Here is a 24091-nt window from a genome sequence, read left to right as displayed (position 1 = left end):
TTTCTGGCCTGCCAGGTCTCTGTGGATAAGTCAGCTGCCAATCTAATATTTTTACCATTGTATGTTACAGACTTCTTTTCCCGGGCTGCTTTCAGGATTTTCTCTTTGTCACTGAGACTTGTAAATTTTACTATTAGGTGACAGGGTGTGGGACTATTCTTATTGATGTTGAGGGGCATTCTCTGAACCTCCTGAATTTTGATGCTCGTTCCCTTTGCCATATTGGGGAAATTCTCCCCAATAATTCTCTCCAGTATACCTTCTGCTCCCCTCTCTCTTTCTTCTTCTTCTGGAATCCCAATTATTCTAATGTTGTTTCGTCTTATGGTGTCACTTATCTCTCGAATTCTCCCCTCGTGGTCCAGTAGCTGTTTGTCCCTCTTTTGCTCAGCTTCTTTATTCTCTGTCATTTGGTCTTCTATATCACTAATTCTTTCTTCTGCCTCATTTATCCTAGCAGTGAGAGCCTCCATTTTTTATTGCACCTCATTAATAGCTTTTTTGATTTCAACTTGGTTAGATTTTAATTCTTTTATTTCTCCAGAAAGGGCTTTTATATCTCTCGAGAGGGTTTCTCTAATATCTTCCATGCCTTTTTCGAGCCTGGCTAGCACCTTGAGAATTGTCATTCTGAACTCTAGATCTGACATATTACCAATGTCTGTATTGATTAGGTCCTTAGCCTTCGGTACTGCCTCTTGTTCTTTTTTTTTTGTGTTGAATTTTTCCATCTTGTCATTTTGTCCAGATAAGAGTATATGAAGGGGCAAGTAAAATACTAAAAGGTTGGCAACAACCCCAGGAAAATATGCTTTAACCAAATTAGAAGAGATCCAAAATCGTGAGGGGGTGAGAAAGGGGATAAAAAGAAGTTCAAAAAGGAAGAAAGAAAAAAAAAAAAGAAAAAAGAAAAAATAAAGAAAAGAAAAGAAGTAAAAAAAGATAAAACACCTAAGAAAAATATAAAAAAGAAAAAATATATATATATTAGATAAACTAGTAAAAAATCGTTAAAAAAGAAAAAGGTAACAGTTAAAAAAAAAAATTTTACCCGAAGGCAAGAAAAAAAAAAATGAAAAAGAAAAAAATTAAATTAACTGCAAGACTAAAAAAGATCACAGGGAAAAAGCCATGAGTTCCGTGCTTGGCTTTCTCCTCCTCTGGAATTCTACTGCTCTCGTTGGTATTGAAACCGCACTCCTTGGTAGGTGAACTTGGTCTCGGCTGGATTTCTTGTTGATCTTCTGGGGGAGGGGCCTGTTGTAGTGATTCTCAAGTGTCTTTGCCCCAGGCGGAATTACACCGCCCTTACCCGGGGCCGGGGTGAGTAATCCGCTCAGGTTTGCTTTCAGGAGCTTTTGTTCCCTGAGCGCTTTCCGTAGAGTTCTGGAGGACGAGAATACAAATGGCGACCTCCTGGTCTCCGGCCCGGAGGAGCCGAGAGCCCAGGGCCGCACTCCTCAGTGCGCCCTCAGAGAACAGCGCCCATTTACTCCCGTCTGCCTGACCTCCGGCCGCGCTCTGAGCCACTGAGCCCGCGACTGGTTCAAGGTCACCCCGAGCTGTGAGCTTACTGTCGGCTCTGTCTCTGTAGCCGGCTTTCCTGTTCCAATACCCGCAAGCTCTGCGACACTCAGACACCCCCGATCCTTCTGTGACCCTGCGGGACCTGAGGCCACGCTGACCCCATGTGGGCTTTGCCCCGGGTAGCCTCTGGAGCGATGTCCCTCAGCGGAACAGACTTTTAAAAGTCCTGATTTTGTGCGCGGTTGCTCCGCCGCTTGCCGGGAGCCGGCCCCTCCCCCCGGGGTCTATCTTCCCGTCGCTTTGGATTCACTTCTCCGCCGGTCCTACCTTTCAGAAAGTGGTTGTTTTTCTGTTTCCAGAATTGCTGTTCTTCTTCTCTTCGATCGGCCGATGGATTTTCAGGTGTTTGCAATCTTTAGATAAGCTATCCAGCTGATCTCCGGCTAGCTGAAGTAGTCTCAGCCTGCTACTTCTCCGCCAACTTGACTCCTCCCCTCTAATTTCAATTTTTGAAGAAACTCCATACTGTTTTCCACAGAGGTTACACCAGTTTGCATTCCTACGGAGAGGGCAAGAGGGTTCCTTTTTCTCCACACCCTCACCAACACTTGTTGTTTTCTGTCTTCTTGATTTTAGCCATTCTCACAGGTGTGAGGTGATACATCATTGTGCTTTTATTTCCATTTGCATTTCAGTGATGTTGAGCATCTTTTCATGTGTGTGCTGGTCATCTGTGTGTCTTCTTTGGAAAAATGTCTACCCAGCTCCTCTGCCCATTTAAAAATTGGTTTGTTTGGTTTTTTTAGGTGTTGAGTTGTATGAGTTTTTTATATATTTTGGATACTAACCCCTTATTGGATCAGTCATTTGCAAATATCTTCTCCCACTCCGTAGGTTGTCTTCTTGTTTTGTTTTTGTCTTTTTGTTTGCTGTGCAAACACTTTATTTTGATGTAGTCCCAACAGCTTATTTTGCTTTGGATTCCCTTGCCTTAGGAGACCCATCTAGAAAAACGTTGCTGTGGCTAATGTCAGAGGAATTACCACCCATTTTCTTTTAGGACTTTTTTGGTTTCAGGTCTCACATTTAGGTCTTTAATCCCTTTTGAATTTAGTTTCATTTGTGGTGTAAGGAAGTGGTCCAGTTTCATTCTTTTTCACGTTGCTGCCCAATTTTCCCAACACCATTTGTTGAGTAGACTGTCTTTTCTCCATTGTGTGTTCTTGCCTTCTTTGTCATACATTAGTTGACCATATCAATGTGGATTTATTTCTGGGATCTCTCCCCTGTTCTACTGATCTATGGGTCTATTTTTCACTCTTTTTATTACCATTAAGTATAATGTTAGCTGTGGGTTTTTCATATGTGGACTCTCTTATGTTGAGGTATGTTCCCTCTAATCCCATTTTGTTGAGAGTTTCTATCATGAATGAATGGCTGAATCTTGTCAAATGCTTTCTCTGCAGTGAGATGATCATCTGATTTTTATCCTTTGTTGTGTTGATGTGGAGGATGACATTGATTGATTTGCAAATGATGTTGAACCATCCTTGCATCCCATCTGATCATGGTGAAAAGAAAGGAGAAAACAAGGAGAAGAGAACCAAGGGGAAGAAAAAAAGGAGAAAAGAAGAAAGAGAACAAGAAAGAAAAGAACAAAACCAAAAAGAAAATAGAAACAAAAGAAGACAAATTTTAAAAAGTAAAAATAGGGGCACCTGGGTGGCTCAGTGGGTTAAGCCTCTGCCTTCGGCTCAGGTCATGATCCCAGGGTCCTGGGATCGAGCCCCACATCAGGCTATCTGCACTGCAGGGAGCCTGCTTCCTCCTCCTCTCTCTGCCTGCCTCTCTGCCTACTTGTGATCTCTGTCAGATAAATAAAGAAAAAATCTTAAAAAAAAAAAAAAAAGTAAAAATAAAGGGCTCAGTCAGGGGAGTGCCTGTCTTTTGATTTAGGCAAAGGTCATGATCTCAGGGTCCTGAGATTGAGCCCTGCCAGGCTCCCTGCTCAGCGGGCAGTCTGAAGGTTCTCTCTCTCCCTCTCTCTCTGCCCCACTCCCTGCTCTTGCATGTGTACACGTGCTCTCTCTCTCTAAAATAAAGAAGTAAATTTTAGAAAAAATAAAAAAGTAAAAATAAGTAAAACAGTAAAGATGAAAACACACACACACGTGCACGCAATACCATGACAGGTGTTCTGTACCCAAGCACTCCAGGGCAGCTGGTATAAGCTCATGGACCCTGGGCTCACGGAGGTCGCAAGCTTTCTGTGACAACTAAACCCATCTGTTATAGTGTCTGGACCCGGCTTTGGTCTAGATCTTTACCGTAGGGTTGGGAACATCAACTGTGTCATTCTCCAGTCCCTCTGACTGGGAGAGCTTTCCCATGGCTCCTCTACCACTTGACAGACCTCTAGAATTGTCCCTTTTATATGTAGTTATTCTTTTATTTATTTATTTATTAAAGGTTTTATTTATTGGGGCACCTGGGTGGCTCAGTGGGTTAAGCCGCTGCCTTCGGCTCAGGTCATGATCTCAGGGTCCTGAGATCGAGCCCCGCATCAGGCTCTCTGCTCAGCAGGGAGCCTGCTTCCCTTTCTCTCTCTCTCTCTGTCTCCCTCTCCATCTACTTGTAATCTCTCTCTGTCAAATCTTTTTTTTTTTAAGATTTTATTTATTTATTTGACAGAGATCACAAGTAGTCAGAGAGGCAGGCAGAGAGAAGGGAAGGGAAACAGGCTCCCTGCTGAGCAGAGAGCCCGATGCGGGGCTTGATCTCAGGACCCTGGAATCATGACCTGAGCTGAATGCAGAGGCTTTAACCCACTGAGCCACCCAGCTCCCCTGTAGTTGTTCTTTTACACCAAGGCTTTTTTTCCCTGTGCCCAAGGACAAAGGGATCTGTCCTGGGTCCCTCAGTACCATCTGTCCCTTCTGCTGTTGGCAGTGTCAGGGGTGGGGGTTCCCTCTGTTACTATGTCTCCGTCTCTTTCTTGTTTTAAATTAAATTTTATTTTATTTACATTCAGTTAATTAACATAGAGCGTATTATTAGTTTCAGAGGCAGAGGTCAGGGATTCTTCAGTCTTAGGTAACGCCCGTGACGTCACGTGCCTAAACAGCATGGAGGCTCCATCTCTCTTGCTGTTCTGCTCTTCTGCCTTTGGTGGTTCAGTAGCTGTAACTAAGCCAGAACCCCTCGCATCCCGCACTTCTCAATCTTCAAGAATTCACATTCATTTCATACCCTGTAAGTCCAGTGGTTTCTATGACAGCTGTGGAAATTAAATCCCCAAAAGGTAACCCAACTAGCCAGGATCGACCACATCGTACCAGTGGAATGCTAAGATTTAGCCCCTCCATCTTGCTATTTGTCTCCATGTACATACCATATTTATTAATACTTAATTATGTGGTACATTTTAAGTTAGTTTTCCTATGATTTATCATTAGAGCCCAGAATCAATCTAATGATGGCAGACTTACTTGGAACTTGATCTTCCTGGTGGCATTTTTATAGAAGTCCTTGTGCTAGGCAGGCTTTACAGAGAAAGTACAGTGCACCATTAAAGGAATTTATAATCAGATAGGGATGGGCAAAGACCCATTAGCAGATTTATTAGTTGGGCTTGTTTTGGTTGCAAGTGATAGAAACTTAACTGTCACTTAGTGTCATGTCCCCAACCTTGTGCGAGGCATAGAGTAAAGCAGGGTTTTAAGAATCACCAGAGCTCAGACAGTAAATATGCTGGTGAGAGTGGGGGGAGGGCCATAGACTGTGCAGGCTGACAGCCTTGGGTTCAAGTCCTAGATCTGCACCACTGACTACCGGTGTGAGCCCAGCTTGACTAAGAAATCTTTCACGTTCACTTTCTTCTGCAAAATGGAGGTCACAGATATGTTCTCCTAAGGTAGGTATTCAATAAGATGAAATAGATTGCTAGAATGAAAAGAGCTGAGAACTGGAGGCCTGGGAAGGCAGGAGAGGCAAGCAGTGCCCAGTCTTTCTTCCTGTACTGGGATTGGGGATGGAGGTCATAGCTCAAGGTCACACCTCACAACCTCACCACCTCACTTCATTTTGTTTTTTGATTCAGCTTCTTGATAGCCACCTGATTTTAGTCTGCTGTTGTAGGGGGAATGACTCCTCAACCCAGAGGTTTCAGCACATAGTAGGAGAGGTGGGAAAAGCCATTTTCATGGTGAACTAAGATCTCTACTTGACAAAAGCAGCCAGTGGAGGAAAATGCATGGACTTCACAGAACAGCTGAAGAGCCTTGGGGCTTTGTGACTATTTTACCCCCAAATGGGAAAAGATGTAAATGACCAGAAATGCCCTAAGGGAGGTAGAAAACCAAAGTACAATAGTATCTAGAATTGAAAATTGAGAAATTTGTCAAAGGATTATTTTCCTTGCAAATACTTTCAACCTTCAGGGAACAAATCTACCTAGCCTTTTAAGCATAAAGATAGAACAAAATATTTCCAATTATTATTATAAAAAACAGCATTAACTCCAACATAAGTGCAAGGAGCACACAAAAAGAATATGAAATATATTTATAGATTTCTTTTGTGCTCTCCTTGTGCTTTATATGAATATATAAAATATGTTTAACAGCTACATATTATATGTATGATAGCTATATATATATTTACGCATTAGCTGTATATATATGTGTGTGTGTGTATATATATATATATATATATATATATGCACGCTATCTTTTTTGGGATTTGGGCATCTGTAATCATCATAGTAAACAGAATCCAGCAGTATGTTAAGAGAAAGAGAAAAATCACCATGATAAGGTAAGTTTAAGGACCACATTAATTACTTGCTATTAGGAAATCAATATAATTCAAGTTATTAACAGCAAAGGAAAGTGTAGCTGATCATCTTGGTCAATGCTGAATAAGCATTTGATAAAAATTAGTATCCATTCCTGATACAAAAACTCAATAAAATATCAATAAATGGAAAAGCTTATAACATTAAATACGTATCTATAATCCATGGCTAGCCCCATGCCCTGTGATAAAACTCCCATTAAAGTCAGAAATGTGAAAAGAATGTGCATTGTCACAACTGTTATCTGGCAGTATTTTTTCCGGATGTGCCAACTCTATTAGAAAAAGAAATAGAGGAGAGGAGACAATTTGCAAACTGTGAACTACTGGGAAGCCATTACAGAGACAGTAGGGTTCTCCGCGCACTGACTCATAAAGACGTCCACTCCATGTTGGGGAGAAAAGTCAGATATGAACAGTAAATGGAATATGTCATTTTGTAAAACAAAGTACATGACTGTGTGTAGGGAAAGAATTGTATAGAAAATACCCAGGAGTTGTATTTAGCAAACTATTAACTGTTTTAACTCTGGGTGATGGGCTTCCTCAGATTTTCTTCTTTGTGCCTGTTAGGACTTGCTAGTCTCTTTCTCTTAGCAAATAAGTAACTGACCCAAGGTCAAAGGCAGCTTGACTTTAAATTCTGTACGCTTAATTACTCCTTTACTACTTTGATCATTAGGAAAAAATGCCATTGTCATTTCCAAAACACAAATATATATTTTATATATATGAAGAGACAGACATAAATGCATCTGTTATTTATAAGATATATATAAGTATAAAATATATTCATATATAGAAATGATAATATATTCATATATGTAAAAAATAAATGTGAATAAATATATAAGTACATATATTCACATATGTGTGTATATACTTATATGTATGAAAGATTTAAAGTTATAAAATAATAAGATGCTTTGCACTTGGCCAGTAAATTATATTTATTAACCTCCCCAAAAATCCGTACTTGGAATATGAGCAGGGACTATGCTTATTTAGTTTTCTATCCCCTAGCAACAAGCAGGTATCATCATGGAGTGTTAATATTAAATAAAAATATCTTACACATGCAAATAGAATAAAGAATAGAGAATTGGATTATGTTACAGGACCAGCAGCGACCTCTCCTGCAATACCCCATGGACCTCCTCTGTGAGAGCTGCCCTGACCTCAGCCTTCTTGGAGACAGAGTTATAGCCATCGACAGGGATCAAAAGAGGCATGACATCAGGGGCTGGCAGTGAGTAGACGTCTCTAGAGGTTGACTTTCAGATGTAGAAGGATTTGCATTTCTTCTTCACAGAAATCTGGCTCCTGCAAAAGCCTGAACAAAGACCTCACCCTTTTCTGCTCAACACCATCCTTCAGGGAGACTGTGAGGAGGAGGGTGAGCATATGGCGAGGCTGTGGGGTGGGGGAATGCCACTTACGTGACCCAGCTGGTACCCACCGGTAGTGAGGCCCTAGCTGAATTTTCTGGAAAATACCACGATTCACTTTTCTTCAGCTAGAACACAGCCTCTACGTTTTTCCATACCCTGGTTTCCGAGCTCAGAGAGCATGAAGGAAGACTCGTGCTGATGTGAGCTCTGACCACAGAGGGAACTGGATGTCCCAGTGGATGACTCCTCTCACATGATGCTAGGACGGAAGTTTCCACATTTCCATGCAGATGCCCTTTTTTGCCTTGGGCAGGAAGAGGCACCATGGGAATACTGTGTGGAGCTGGTGCTCAGAGCCTGTGAGGTTCCAGAGCTACCTGAGTGGCTATTAGGGGTAGGGGCAAATGGAAGGGTGTCTCTGCAGGCATAATGGGTTTCCTATGGCCTCCCCCGCTTCCTTCTATACCCACCATTACCCATTACCCCCATCTCTTCTCAGGACTCTGTGTTGTCCTGGGCTGGCCATGGGGACTGCATGACACACACACACACACACACACACACACTCTCTCTCTCTCTCACTCTCTCTCAGGTTGGCTCTCAGGTACCCAAATTACCCTTATGACTCACCTTTCCCTTCACTGGTCTAGGCTTTGACCTCTTGCCCTTCTTAAATCTATGCACCTCATCTCTTATTCCCTCCTGCCCCCTTAAGGTTTCCCTGATCTGGACCTCTGGCTTCTTGAGGGAGGAACTCAGCAACCAAGGACCAGAGACCCCTTCATTAAGTAGAAAGTTTGAGGGCCCACCCTTGGGTATTTTCCCATTTGCACTGAACTCTGGCTTAATTCAAGGAACGAACCGGTAATGGAGGGATTTCAGGCAGGCTGCTGGGGGGGATGGATGGATGGGCAGTTTTTATTAGCATTTCCATAATGAGCTAAGATTTGTGGCCATTAAGAATGAGTTAAGACACGTGGCCATAATATGCATTCCAGCATCTGGAGGACACACATAAACCATATTTGTGCCTTCAGGGAAGTGGCAACTCAGGGACGTCGGTCATAAACCTATGGATTAAACATACGGTCACACAAAGATTACAGAAATGATAGAAGAGCATAAGATATAGTATATAGCATGCCTAGCCAACTGGGGAGAAAAGGAAATAATACTCTGAGCATTTGTTGTAGGCCAGATTCTATACCAAGCACTTTCATTTATTCTATTCAATCCTTTCCAAACTCTTTAAGTTAGGTTTTATTATTTTTATTATGAAGATGGCAAAACTAGGGTTCAGAGATGTAAAGCAAATTGTGTTGAAAGTCACCCAACCAGAAGCTTCTAAGCAGGGGAAGAGGGTGGATTGGCTGTCCGTCTTTGGGGAACACAAGACTAAGGAAAGGAAGCATGAACTACCCTAAGATTTCTCTAAAGATGTCTATGCCTCACCATAGAGTTATTAAATCAGAGTATCTGGAAGTAGAGTATAAAATCTGAATTTTGAAGAAATTTTTTATTAAGTTCAGTTTGTCAGTTTTTCTTTTATTGTACATTTTGTGTTTAAGAAATCTGCTTAACTCAAGGTCACAAAGATATTTTCTTATGTTTTCTTTTATAGATTTTCTGCTGTAGTTTGAGGCTTTCTCTAGGATCCATTTTGAGTTGATTTTGTATTCAATGTCTTCCTTTAACCTGGTAGACAGGTAAATTACTCCTTAAAAAACTTATTTGTGTGATCTATCCAATTTCTGTTGGACTCTGGCTGATGTATCCTCTGCCAGCTTTCAATCTTTGTACCCTCTGGTTTAGACTTACAGACAACGTTTGGTTTAATTGGAAAATTAAGTTTCTGTTTCATATCACCTTTGTTTTTATTTTTTACCCCCCTTAGGAGGAGAAAGAAAAAGTAAATACTTACTTGAAGAGAAGCTTTTGAGAGCAAATATTAACTGAGTTACTCTTCCACACCGGAGTGTAAACAGTACTATTAATGTTTGGCTTAAGGATAGGTGAAGGATATTAAAAGGTACAAATTCTCAGTAATAAAATAAATAAGTCTTAGGGATGGCATGGACAGCCTTGGGAATATATTCAGTAACACCATAATAACTTTGTATGGTGACAGATGAAAATTAGACTTATCTTGAGGATCCCTTCATAATATATAAAAATGTTAAATCACTATGATATAAATCTGAAACTAATAGGAAATTGTATGTTGATTACAAAAACAGAAACAAAAAAGATGGCAGAGTCCTGTAATCCCTGACCCACCTCTTTCCCCAACCCAGGAAGAATAGTGTATATTGCCTCTTTGGTGTTCCCAGACTACCTTAGATAGGGCTCTGTTATAAGTGTTCCCTATGTCTTGAAGGCAAGTCATGTCCTTTTTGCCTTTGTGTTTCCAGAGAATAGCACAGAAATGAGAAACAGAGCTGATTCCCCGGTTTCAAAGGCCCACTCTCAAAGGGTGATTAATAACCCAAGGAGAGGGGTGCCTGGGCGACTCAGTGGGTTAAAGCCTCTGCCTTCGGCTCAGGTCATGATCTCAGGGTCCTGGGATTGAGCCCCGCATTGGGCTCTCTGCTCAGCCGGGAGCTTGCTTCCCTTCTTCTCTCTCTGCCTACTTGTGATCTCTGTCAAATAAATAAATAAAATCTTAAAAAAATAATAATAACCCCAAAAGATTAAGATAGCAAAGACTGGGGCACCTGGGTGGCTCAGTAGGTTAAAGCCTCTGCCTTTGGCTCAGGTCATGATCTCAGGGTCCTGGGATTGAGCCCCGCATTGGGCTCTTTGCTTGGCGGGGAGCCTGCTTCTCCTTCTCCCCCCTCTCTTCCTACCTCCCTGTCTACTTGTGATCTCTCTGTCTGTCAAATAAATAAATAAAATCTTAAAACAAAACAAAACAAAACAAAACAGATAGCAAAGGCCGTGATTGCTTGTGGAGGGACTATATAGGTGCGTCCCATCTCTGAGATTTTGACACGGGTCTTGTGAGCTGGCCCCAAAGTCACATAGAATTGAGGCTTTGAAAGTCTTTTTAAGGACCTGTGGATCCGCGGTGACTGGTGTCTGCTGGGTGTGTGATCCCTCCTAATCCTTGAATGAGAAGGAGCCACAGAACCCAGAGAACCACCCAGCGAGGGGGCGTAGTGTGGAGCTATTTAAGAAATATGATTATCGTATTCTTTCATAAATTTAGATCCGTATGTAGTAACAAAATCTGATTACAGTCTCTCTCTCTCTTTTATTTTTTTTAAATCTTCTCCATTGCTTTTCTTCCCCCGATTTTTCTTCTTTATTTCTCCTTAGATCATTCAAAACTTTTCAGGTCATTAAAATAAAAATTTTGCTTGTGTGTGTGTGTGTGTGTGTGTGTGTGTAGTAAGGCCCCAGTTAACCCAGAATAAAGTAGCCAGCTTTCGATTTCTAGAAAATTCATTTAGCTCACATTTAACAGGTTTCAAATGATTAGAGTTTTAATTAATGTCATCTCTTTTGATGTTGCAAGTAACTTTCTAAGCTTCATAAAGATGAGGCTGACCATAGACAAACTTGATTTAATCAGAAAGAGCTCATCTGGGGCACCTGGTGGCTCAGTTGGTTGGGGGTCTGTTCAGGTCGTGATCTCAGGGTCCTGGGATCGAGCCCCAAGTCAGTGAGCAGGGAGCCTTCTTTTCCCTCTACCTCGGCCTGCTGCTTCCCCTGCTTGTGCTCTCTTTCTCTGTGTCAAATCAAAATAAATAAATAAATAAATAAATAAATAAATAAATAAAATTAAAAAAAGAAAAGAAAATGCTCATCCATATTTGTTCTGCTGCAGGTGTGTAGGGTGCTTCACCCAAATTAGGATACTCATTAGTTGCAGTACCAATGAAGCTTTGCATGTGTGCATGTCTCTTCGTGTGTTCATTGCTTTTTCTTCTATCCTCTGGTTCTTTTTCTCTTGTGACGAATACTAATTGCCTGCTGTAGATGTTCTTTCAAATTCGCACATTTAATCTCTGTGGCTGGGTAACAAACCGGTTAGCACAGTGTACTGCACACAAGTAAGCTTTGGAAACAGAGCAATTAGGCATTTGACACAAAACGGTCTCTGTTCTAGTTGGGTGCTTCTCACACTTCATGTGCACTTCATGTGAGGATCTTGTAAAATGCAGATTCTAATTCTGCTGGCTTCTGGGAGACCTGAGATTCTGCATTTCTAACAAGCACTCAGTGCTGCTAATGATGCTAATTTAAGGATCACACTTCGAGTGCGAAGTTACATGGTTGGGGATTAGCACAAATTTGGTCATTAGTTATAGGGGACATTACTGTTAAGTTTTAATATGTATTTTTTCAGCTGCTGATGCATGGCCTCTGGAAAATGTGTTGGCTTCCAGGGAGAGGAATTGTAGAAGGATCTAAGCAAAATATGACTCCGCTGCCTTTTAAAAATCAGAATTCTGCGAATGAGATTAACATGTGTAAGACGAAAATGCTGGGCCAAGGGAGAGTCCTTTGGTCAAGAAAAAGAGACTAAGCTTGTCATCAGTCTACCTTGGGTGGGTTAGAAATGGTTTTAGGAGAATGTAGATATTGTGTTAATTCCCTCTGATTTCTCCTCAAAGTTTCAAGTGCTTTAGGACAGACTCTTTTTTTTTTAAATTTAATTTAATTTTTGTGTGTGTGTGTGTTCCAGAATTCATTGTTTATGCACCACACCAGTGCTCCATGCAACACGTGCCCTCCTTAATACCCACCACCAGGCTCACCCAACCCCCACCCCCCTCCCCCTCCAAAACCCTCAGTTTGTTTCTCAGAGTCCACAGTCTCTCATGGTTCGTCTCCCCCTCTGATTTCTCCCAACTCATGTCATTTATCTTCTGGACAATCTTAGGGGATACCCGTGTGGCTGTCTTTTTGGACGTTTGCTTAGAGGCTTGGGGTTGTGACAGTCACCCAGCAACAGCTGACCAGTCTGCAGGAGGGTGGCTTTTCCCTTCCCTTGTACTTTCTCAGCCTCCTCTGCTCCTTAGGGCTGTTCTGGCTTTCCTTAATCAAAGACACTTTACAAGAAGTTGATTTAGGCAGAAGGTGACGATTAGGTTTTTTTTGGGGGGGGGCGGTCAATGCAGATTGATTGTTGGTGGTTGAGGGGTTAATATGTTGATAGCATTCTAAAGTTTGGTTTAAGATTCACAAATTATGTCCAAGAGTGTAGGAGTGAAGCCCGTGTGTGAGATCTTGGTTGTCCCTAATCTAACCTTGGACCCCATCTAACCGTGACCCCTGAGCCCCACAGCCAGTAGAACTGGCTCCACGTGTTGCTTCCCTCTTCCTTATTTTCAGCGCCACTACACCTGCATTTGAGGATAATATGCAAATTTTGGCATTAGGAGTTATTGCTAATTACCCAGGCAGATGCGATTTTGTTTCTTGTCTTCTCATTCTTATCGGCTATCCTGTGCCTTGGGAATTTCTGAAGGGACAGTAGTTTCCTAATGAAGAAAGGAACAAGATTTGTTACTCAGCCTGGCTGGCTTTCTTTTTAAATAATCAGACTGTCTGCTTCCTGAAGGGTGTCTCCTCCCCCCGCCCCCGTACCCCTCCGCAAACTGGGAAGCTGCCACCTGTCACTCTTGGGTTGATTACTAAAGAACATCTTGTCTTGCTTGTGCTCTGCACCGTGATGTGTTCTCAAGTCCCCTGGTCTAGAGGCTCTGATGATGGTGAGGAGGGTTGATGTAGTATCCCCATCCTTTAAATAAAATCCCCTCTACGAGAAGAGATTGAAGCAAAAGTCTCTTAAGATACTCCACTCGGGCCACTGGCAGGGCATTTTTTGTCTTTAGCCTTAAGAAAAGGTGACAAGTCACTGTTACGCATGTCAGTTCAGAAATGAGTTCTGGGTTTGCTGGTCTCTCAGGGAGTAGGAATTCAGCTGGTTGGTTCATTTAGATAGTTCTGGGTCTACCTTCTGCTGGGTCTAACTGGTGACCTTGGGAAAGTTATCGGCCTTTCTGAGACTTCATTTTTTCATGGGCAAGCTGGAGACAATCATCGCGGTCTCCTGAGGAGGGTGTGAATGTTCTGGGCACTCAGCATGTATCTGGATGTTTATCCCATCTTAATGCAATGGGGACCCAATAAATGTCCTTTTCTCTCTTTTCCTCTTGTGTGTGATGTCAAGTCTTTTTGCATTTTGTTTTGTATTGATTTTCTTTTGAGGCTAATAATTAAAGTGTTCCAAAAGGATTTCTGTTGTCACAGGATTTTCAAGGCAAAGTCAAGTGTCAGTAGACCCGAGAGGGGAGTGAGGCTTTAGGGACACCAGGGACCAGGGTGCAAGACCCGTTGAACGGAGAGCGGGCAGAGTCCAGAAACCTCCAGACTGAGTGAATCCTTAAGGGATTTCCAGATGATTGTTTTCAGGGCCTCATTTATTCAGAGGCCACTGAAACTTAGCAAGGGAAAAAGTATCCTAGAAATGTTTAGAAATACAAGAACAAGGCTGGAGGGACGTAGGTGGTATTTCATCAGTTCATCAATCCATTCAATTGTTCATGGCCTGACACTTCCTTAGCGCTTTCTGTGTGTCAGGTACCATGTCCCTCCTTGCCCCAAAGAGCTCGTGGTCGAGACAGTACTGCTGACTTTGGACCATGGGATTGATATGCGTCTCTAAGTAACTGAAATGGAGATAAAACTACTTTTATGAACTATCTTAAGACATGCCCTCTTTTTTTTTTTTTTTTTTTTTTTAACTATTATTTTCCCAACCTACTTCATCCTCCCTTCCTCCTGGACATAGGGAAGTATTCTTGGAGAGAGATGGCATGTCCCCGTCTGCCTTACAACTTGGTGTCGCTGAGTTCTCCCCATTGGAACTTCGGCAACAATGATGGGAGCAGTTTCGGTGTCCCTTGCTTAAAAGGAAATCCTTCCCTCTGAATTTCCACGCGTTCTTCCCCTCTGTCCGGAAGGGCAATGCCAGACAACCATGGAAGATGCTGTTGAGGATAACAGAACCCTCTTGCCTGCTTTCACAGATGACCGCTGTCTGCCCTGGACTGGCAAATGGGAAAACAATGAACTAAGTAAGCACTTTCAGCCACTGAATTTGGGGATCTGTTTATTATAGCTTCTGTTGTAACAAATTAAGTCATCATGACTCTTTTGACGTTCTAAGGTAGCTCCAAATAATAAGTGTGACTTGACAGGCAGAAACAGTGGTGATCTGGGGCACCTGGGTGGCTCAGTTGTTAAGCAGCTGCCTTCAGCTCAGGTCATGATCCCAAGGTCCTGGGATTGAGCCCCACATTGGGCTCCCTGCTGCAGGGAGCCTGCTTCTCCTTCTCCCATTCCCTCTGCTGTGTTCCCTCTCTCACTGTGTCTCTCTGTCAAATAAATAAATAAAGTCTTAACAAAAAAAAAAAGTCAATGATTTTGTTGGTCACAGGAGATTCCTGAAGTGTAGGAATCAGAAGGACTCTGGGTCCACGCTCAGCTCCTCCATATCTAAGATTTTATACACTTCCAAACTCAAATAACTTCTCAATAACTTCTTCAGGTATCAAAGAGACAAGATCCAAGCTTTTCCCAAGGCATTACCTCCTTTGCTAGTCTAAGATTTGCAAAGTCAACGAAGAAGCAAGTATTTATGTTTTACAGAGGAGTGGATCACGTTTCTCTCTCTTGGTGGTGGGGAGTGTAGAGTTATGATTTGGGAACAACAATGAAAGCCTGTATCTGACCGTTCAAAGTCATGCTTGAGAAGATGGTGTTGGAAAAAGAGGGAGGTGACTTCCTTCAAGGGCATCTTGTCCACTTAACATAAGCATCCGAGGATCTACCTCCTCTGGACAAGCAGCCTCATCCTAGCCCTGTTCTTGAAATCTCCTTGACTGCCTCTTGTATCTCAAAGGCTGCCTTTTTGTGGCTCTCAAAGGGTCCATGGCCACTGTCATCTACACAAATGGGAGAAGACTCTTTCCAACTTACTTACCATTCGTTTGCTCATTCCTTAATGAAATAGTTCCTGAGTACCTCCTTTATGTCAGGAAGCTAATAGATACATATTTTAGTGGGAACACAGTTGAGAAAGCCTGCCCCGCAAAGGCAGGACTTGAATATGCAAGAGGCACTAAGCAGGTGTAAGGAGGGGAAGAAGCACAGCAGGGTTCAACACAGAAGAGCAGGGGGGGCACCGCACAGGAGAGCAGGGGGTGCACAGCACGAGGCAGGTGTCTCCTATCACTCAGCAGCCTGTGTCTACTGTGATAAAGGCGTGTGATTAATTACACATAGAGACTCTACGTATGTTCTCTCACTTGCTAATTGCCATTAGTTGCAGGAGCACTGAACATATTGCTCTGCATGAATGTCAGGACATTTCGCTGGATTCCCCTTGGTTCTGCGAGAAGCCGCAATTAACTTCACTAATTATTCCCTTCGCCACATGTGCTTCCCTTAATGTAGAACCAAACTAATGAACGTTGATCTTTTAAAAACTTTTTTTTTTTTCCTTCAAGGCCATCTTGGCTGCTGTCCAATTAACACCAGCAATGGCTCCTTCGACAAAATCACGGATATCATCAAGTCCATCCAAGGCTAGCTGGGGAGAGAAAGCAAATTTCAGTCTCAAGAATCCTTTCTTTTCTTGTCCAGAGTGGGAGGGGCTCTCTGCACTGATGGAAGCTGTGTGGTGCTTTTGGTTAAATAGGCTTTGAGAGATCTTGTCATTGGCATCTCTGCCCTGACCCCTCCGTAGCAGCTGGTGGTAGGGAGTTGGCACACCAGAGACGTGTGCATGGCCTGGCTAGGAATGCAGGATAACTTTAAAAAAGCCCAGAAATCCCGCTCTCCTGCCGGCAACCCACCTAGAGTTGGGCAGGGTGCTTTCCTGCCCCTCCTGTGATCTGGGCGTCCCTTAATTCACGTCTTCCTCAAATTCTGTGACTTTTGTCAAGATTTCTATGACTCCCTGTGTGTGTGTGTGTGTGTGTGTGTGTGTGTAGGGAATGACTTACATGCTCATGGCTTTTCCTATATCCAGTCCTGCCTCTCCACATTGTGTTGATTCTCTTAGCACTTGATTTTCTCACACACACACACACACACACACACACACACACACTTTCTCAAAGCAGTTTTGAGGGTCTGAGGATAGGATAGTGGGTGGATTCACATTACATCACCCAAACAGACTCCAGTGGAAAAGGTGGCCTCACGGTTTTCAGATTCCCTTTAGGCATCTCGCTCCATGGAGCTCTTCGCCCCATCCAGGTCCCGCGGGGTCTGCCAGCGAGGAACATCGCATCTTGCTCTTGGTCCTCCGCAGAGCAATTTCATTGTTCTCCTCCGAAAGCTTTACGATTCTCCTGCCCCGAGTGTACTCATCAGTTGTGCGTGTGCGTGCACGTGTGCGTGCGTGCTAACGCCCGCGTGTTTCAGGGGACCAGGAGGAAGAGGGAGGAGAAGTCCAAGAGAATTCGCTCCCCAGCACGAGAGCTTGTTCCGGTGCCAGCGGCTGCCAGTACTTGCCTTCACTTCCTCATCGCCGCAGTGCCTCTCCCAACCACCACTTAGCACGCCGGCGGCTCCAGTGAACTTTTAACACGCTGCCTCTCATGAACGTGGCCGTGACCTTGTGAGCCAGGCAGGGCTGTTTCATGGCCACATTGTGCAAATAAGAAAACGGAGCCTCCAGGGGATAAAATGCCCAAATGTGCACAGTTTGTTTTGGGGGAAGTGTTCTTTCTGCCTAATCATGCCGTCACATCGCTGCTTCTTGGAGGCAGGAGATCAGGAGGTAGGGAGCCATCCAGCGCTGCTCTCTCATTCCCCTCCAAAAGCCATCTTGCTTTGAGGCGAGGCTCTCCAGGACGTGAAGCAGAATGCGGGAGAAGCCAACCCACATGGGGCTATTTGCAATGTTTCTCGATCCCAAGGACATGTGGTGGAAGACAATTCTTTGCTGTGGGTGGAGGGAGCTGTTCTGTGCCTTGTAGGATGTTTAGCAGCATCTCTGGCCTAAACTAAATATTTAGTGGCCCTCCCACTAAATACGGATAGAACTCCTACTTCCAACCTGTAACAGTCAACGATTTCTCCAGACATTGCCAGATACGGACTCCCACATTTAGACTCCCCGGGAGTCAAAATCATCCCTGATTGAGAACCACTGGGTTATTGTGATGATGGTTTCTTACCTTCGTGACTTGGACCATGGAGAATCAGGCATGATGAGTAGCTCAGAAAGGGGGTGAGTGCAAACCCTGTCATAAAAAAAAAGAAAAGAATTTGGAAACTCGTGTTTTCCTTTCACTGGAAAGAAGACACGTGCCTTCACTTTGGTGGGACAAGAGAAGATAAACCTCCTGATCCTCTCCACGCATTAGCACCTCTGATGGGGCATTGCTGCCCGTAGCTCTGGGTTTTACAGCAAATGGTACAAACAGTGCCAGGAACCACGAGTCAGTCCGTTTAGGGAAAACACAGGGTATTTGAACAGCTTGATGCCGTGAAGGCATAAATTGTCGGGAGAGACAAATGTGAGCTGGAGGGATTTGTGAATGTGGCAGACGGTAATCCTGGTATTTTGTGTTAATTGTTTTTTTCAGGCAGGAGACCTCCTGTGATTTACATTCTGGAGCAGTGGGATGACGGATTGTGCCAGACAGCTCGTCACCTCTGGAGAAGACGAGCAGGGTCGTGACAGCTGCCCTGGAAATGAAAGGGGAGGTAGGGTGTTTTGCTGCCTTAGAAGCTCTCATTTGTTCTTGAGCATGGGGGGAGGTGGTGGTGGCTGTTACAAACGGGAGGCTGGGCAGGAAAGGCAGAGCCTGTGACCATAGCTGGAGGGCAGAACTGGTGAATGGTTAGCAAATTCCCTTTCATCCAAGGGCTCAGGGGTGATGTGCAGATGAGCAGGGGGAGGCACCAGACACAGGCTAGGGTTCAGTTTATTTGGCTTTTTCTGAGAGTAGGAACTGGCCCTGCCTTGTGAGGGTGGAATTGGGATGGTCAGTTTGACTTTAGAAGGAACAGAGGGTGTTCAAAGAGACCAGGAAAACCTCTGATTAGTGCAGCAGGGTGATTTAATCCTTGCTTACCTGGTGCAGCTAAGGGGCAGTTCTGATGAGGAAATAGGAAAAGACCAAGTCTCCCCTAGGTTAGTACGTTCTTTTACTTCAGTCTTTCCAGAGGCGCTCTACCCAGAAGACATCCCTCCTTTCTCCAAACCACATAGATGAGCTAAGCACCTCTTGCTGTTAGTGGGACTCAGGCCAACTCAGTCACCTACAGACTCAAGCAAAGTCATGGTGGGACACGGTCGCAGAGGCTCTGGAAGCTGGTCATGAAGGCAGGAAAAGATGTCTGTTGGTCACTGTATGGTCAGGACTGGGCCATCCAGGTCAGCAGGCTCCTTAGAGATGTGGTCAGATAAGTTGAGTCATTGGCAGGGCCAGCTGGGTTCACTGGCAGTGCCATGTCAGCCTGGCCACAGTGGGAGCCATGTTCCCTCAGTCCCCTTCACGGTGGGATTCTGGGTCGGACTGGGCCCAAGAGGACTTTGTGTGAATTTGGATGGTGGCAGTGAAGAGCAGACATTCCTCTTTGGGGGGAGTCGTGGTTGTCTGTGGTAACAGAGAGATTCCCCAGTGCATTGTGGATCCTGACTTGGCTGCATTTCCTGTGCTCTACTTAGCTCATCTTATTGGTTGCTGGCCTCTGTGACCGCTAGCAGACCCAAGCCCACCACTGGGTGCCTGATGTGGACCCACAGAGGCAGCAGCTCCATAGATTGTCTATGAATTTCCCCTTCCAGGTCCTTTTCAGGGGGTCAGTGGGCTTGGACTCTTGAACATCCTCGTCCACCTGAACAGGTGCATGTTAGCTGACGGGTGAGTAACTATGTCTTTGATTTTTCTGACTCCCCCTGCCAGACCCCCATTTTCCCATTTCCTCTCAGACTTTCATATGTTCTCATTTCTTTAATAAATTCTTATCTCCATCCAACTCAGAACCCCTTGTGTTCCCATCGGGGCCTGACTGACACAGTGGAGAGGCTCTCTGGGGTTTGGTTGTCTGTTTGTGGGAGACAAGTCTCATATAGTTAAGGAGAATGAACTGCCTTAGAAGTGGCTACAATGTGGCTCAAGAAAGACTTCTTGAGGTGGAGTGATTCCAACACTCATTCATTCATTTATTCTTCATTCATTATTCAGTAAATAGAAAGGTGAAGGCTGTGCCAGGGAATGTGCTAGAAACACACTGGTGAATACAATAGATATGGCTGCTTTTCTCAGAGAGTTTAGAGTTTAAAGCATAAGGCAGAAAATAAATAATCAATATGTGATTATAAATAATTTTTGTATATTACATGGCACTTACCACAAATGGTATAAGGTGACAGAAAGTAGTATGGATAAGGATGTGACCCCCTGAAATTGGGGTGCCGGGGAAGGCCCATCTAAAGAGTTGATGTTTAAGTCAATACTTGAAACACAAGGTGGATTCTACCACAAGAAGACTGTTTGTTCTAGGCTAGGGTAAAGTATGTGTAAAGGTCCTGAGGTTGGGCAGATATACTATAACAAAGAGATGGGAGAGGAGCAGGCAGTGTTTTTATGTTAATGGTGACAAGCTCTTTTGCCGGAAAATATCAGCTTTAAGCCTGAGAACCCAAAAACTCCTTCAAACAATTTGTGTAGGTCCATCTAAAACCAAAATGTTGGACCTAAGGGCAAAGGAGAGGAGAGAATGTCCATGAAGAAAGAGTAGGACTGTGACCCTGGAGACAGTCTATATGGCTGATGCCTTTGTGTGAAGTAGAAGAAGGTGCCCCTTTCTCTGGGAGACAGAACCTGGAGCCAGGGTTCTTGGCTTGGCAAGTGGAGCCTAGACTGAATCTTGGCTCCTACTTCAGCAGAGGCCAACATTACCACACGCAGAACCTGCTTGGACCTAGGAGCCTATGCTAAGCTATTTGAAGTCAGAAGAATTTCTAAATTCCTCCCTAATGAGGATTTGGGTGAATGAATATGTGTCTGACTATGTGGTGAGCAACTAGCCACGTACCTAAGCTATTGGGGGGTGGGGGTGGGGAAGGGGCAGTTTCATAACTTAAAAAAAAAAAAACCTTGTTTATTTATTTATTTATTTATTTATTTTAAATCATGTAGTTGACACATGATGCTATGTTAGTTTCAGACATACAACATAGTGATTTGACAACGCTCTGTGCTATACTGGGTTCACCACAAGCGTAGCCACCATCCGTCACCCTACAATGCTGTCATAATATCAGTGAACGTATTTCCTGTGACTTTTATCCTTGTGTGGCTTATTTATTCCATATCTGGAAGCCTATATGTCTCACTCCTCTGTGCCCACTTTGCTCCTCCCCTGACCCCTTTCCCCCTGGCAGTTTCATAACTTTCTTTGACAGTCAGGGTAAGTTCTCATCATCCGCGGTAAGTTTCTGTGGATCTTTCAAACTGGTGACTAGTACGAAGTTAACCAGTGTGTCAAGGTTGTTCTGTGGATTTTCACCCTCGTTACGTTCTCGGGACAACCGCACCGGGATATTATACAGGACATTTCTTACTCTCTGGCCCAGACAGCTTTGTTGGGCTTTGTGTCAGTGCACACATCTGGAGGTCCTCTCTCCTTCATGGCAAATTTCTGGGTCTCTTTGAGTGCCTGAGGGCATGCTTCTTGAAGCCGGCTTCGTGGACGGGCTTGTGAACACGGACGGTGTCTTCTCCGGTCACCTCCTTGTTGGTGGAAGAATGGTCCTTCTTCACGCCAGCATTTTTTTTTTTTTTTCTGGAGCCATCCTGCTAGGTTCCATTTGGAAGTCAACTGGCATTTCTGATATTGTTAATGCTCATCCCAGTTAATTTCTCTTGTTATTTCAAAGGCTTCTGGGGCACTCTTAACCAAAAACATGTGAAACAACAAGAAAACCCCCCGCCACGCCATGCTAGACATATAGACAAGGCTGTGACTCTCTCCCATCGGGGTGAGCCTGTCAGTTTCCATAGTGCAGAAGCAGGTAAACACGGGAGGTGAACATTTATCGAAACTTCATATATCGCAGTTTCTGTTAGACACTTACCTGCATTCATCATTTAACCCCACAACTATCCACAAGGCAGGTACTTCCAGCCCCCTTCTACACAGAAAGATTCTGAAGCTCAGCTATATTAGCTGCCTTGCCCACGGTCTCAGTAGGTCAGAGCTAGGATGGAATACGGTTCCAGGTTTTTGTCTTTTTGGAAGCCTGTGTGAGGAAAGGGAAAAGCAGATGCCTTTGGACTTGCTGTCAGCAAAGCAGTTTGGTAATAGACTTAGGTGACAGGGGGCCTTGGACATTGGCTGGATTCTTATAGCCAGTTGTGTCAATGAGGTATCTGCATTTCTCAGGGGTGAATCATCCTACATTGGAAACGTGTAGATCGATGTACTATAACTGACAACTGCTTAGCTAAAGGAGAAGAATGTTTGGCTAAAAGCAGCCCTTTGTTCACTCTCCCCAGAGCAGATCAATCTGACTGCTCCCTGTCAGGGGTCTCTGATGTGCACTGGGGACACTGGTGCCTGTCAGGGAGGAGAACCATGTAGGAATCCTAGTGTGACCTTAGGAATGACCCCTGGGGCTGTGCAACCTATTTACTCCCAATTGATGGTGAGCTTGGACCTTTTGCATCTTGGCCTGGGACTGAATTCAACTTCCTGGTTTTCTTTATGAGAAGAAATAGGAGGCTATTCTCTGCAAAGAGTGAGCTGGAAAGACTCCAGCACTGCCCAGATATCCCCCTCTGGATTATCAAGCAGAGAAAGGACCCTTGCTTTTTGAGTGCAGGTGCTAACCCATCCAAAACAATGTCCCCCTCCCTGCTCTGGCTTTCTGACATTATGTTGATTTTGGTTGCTTTCTTAGTTGTGACAAAGAGTCCCTAGGGAAAGAATCTGAAACTAGGGTTTCCTTGCTTCTAGGCACACAATCTCAAGTCTGTGAAGTAAAATGTCATTTTGTGATGTGATGTGATGTGATGTGTGTGTGTGTGTGTGTAAAGATGTTATGCACACAGAAGAGATACCCATCCATCTATCTTTGATCCCAAAGAAGTCTGGGGTAGGCACAAATCAAACATCCATATGCTTCCTGTCTGTCTTAATAACTCCTATCCAGATGTCAACAGCTGTAAGAAGCCGCCCAAGTGGTGAAGTGTGGTGCTCTGCTTGCCAACGGCTGTGTACGGGTGAGACCAGGCACTCTCACTTTCATTTGTCCTTCCCTGAGGTTTAAAAAAAATACCTACTTGCTGAGTGCCAGCCCCTTGGAGAATTCTTAAGTTAGAAGTAAGCACTCAGGCATATCCATTTTGCTGGTCCCTCAGATAAACTTGATAACTCAGGGAGCGTGTTGCGTCAAGGATTCCTTTTTGGTGACTTGAACGCAGGGCAACAGAGAAGGAAGGATTAACCCAAGTGACAGCAAATTGGCAGGTACAGGGAATAGATCCTGAATTAGAAGATGAACAAAACTAAATTGAATCTTAACTCTGATTGCTTTTAGACAGAATTTTTATGGGATACTAAATCCAACCCCTGGAATCTGTCCTAGCTCTAGCTCCGCCTCCTTTCACGTGGATTCAGCATTCCCTGAAGGGTAACCCCACTTGGTGGTCCCATGATCACTTCACATTTACATCCCACCAGCTCAGCAATCCTCGTGGAAAGAAAACCACCATTTCTAATATTGTAGCAGCTGCAGCTGATGCCCTTGTCTCTGAAGAGCCTGGCCTGGGTGAGGTACACCTTGAACAGAATGGATCACTATGAGGCTATGCCAAGCCATAGCCTCATAGGCTACGCCCGGGTTCCCAACCTACTCCTAGAATGTTAAAGCGGGAGCTCCCCAAGTGACAGGGACTGTGAATAGGGGAGGAGGTACAGTTATCAAAAGGGAAAAGAGAGGGGCGCCTGGGTGATGCAGTGGGTTAAGCATTTGACCTTTGATTTTGGCTCAGGTCATGAGCTTAGAACCATGAGATCGAGCCCCTCCTCAGGCTCTGTGCTCAGTGTGGAGTCTGCCTGAGACCCTCTCTCCCTCTCCTTCTGTCCCTCCTGCCTGTGCTTTCTCTCTCTCTCTAAAATAAATAAATAATAAATAAATAAATAGATAGATAGATAGATAGATAAATAAATGTGTTTTTAAAAAGGGAAAACAGATGCTAGGCAGACAAAAGCAGTATTTACTATCACATCATTTTCACAACTTGTCTTTTTAAATTTTAGAATGATAAAAATGTCTG

Source organism: Mustela lutreola, chromosome 4, assembly GCF_030435805.1.
Source record: "Mustela lutreola isolate mMusLut2 chromosome 4, mMusLut2.pri, whole genome shotgun sequence".
NCBI lineage: Eukaryota > Metazoa > Chordata > Mammalia > Carnivora > Mustelidae > Mustela > Mustela lutreola.
Note: the sequence above shows the minus strand (reverse complement) of the source record.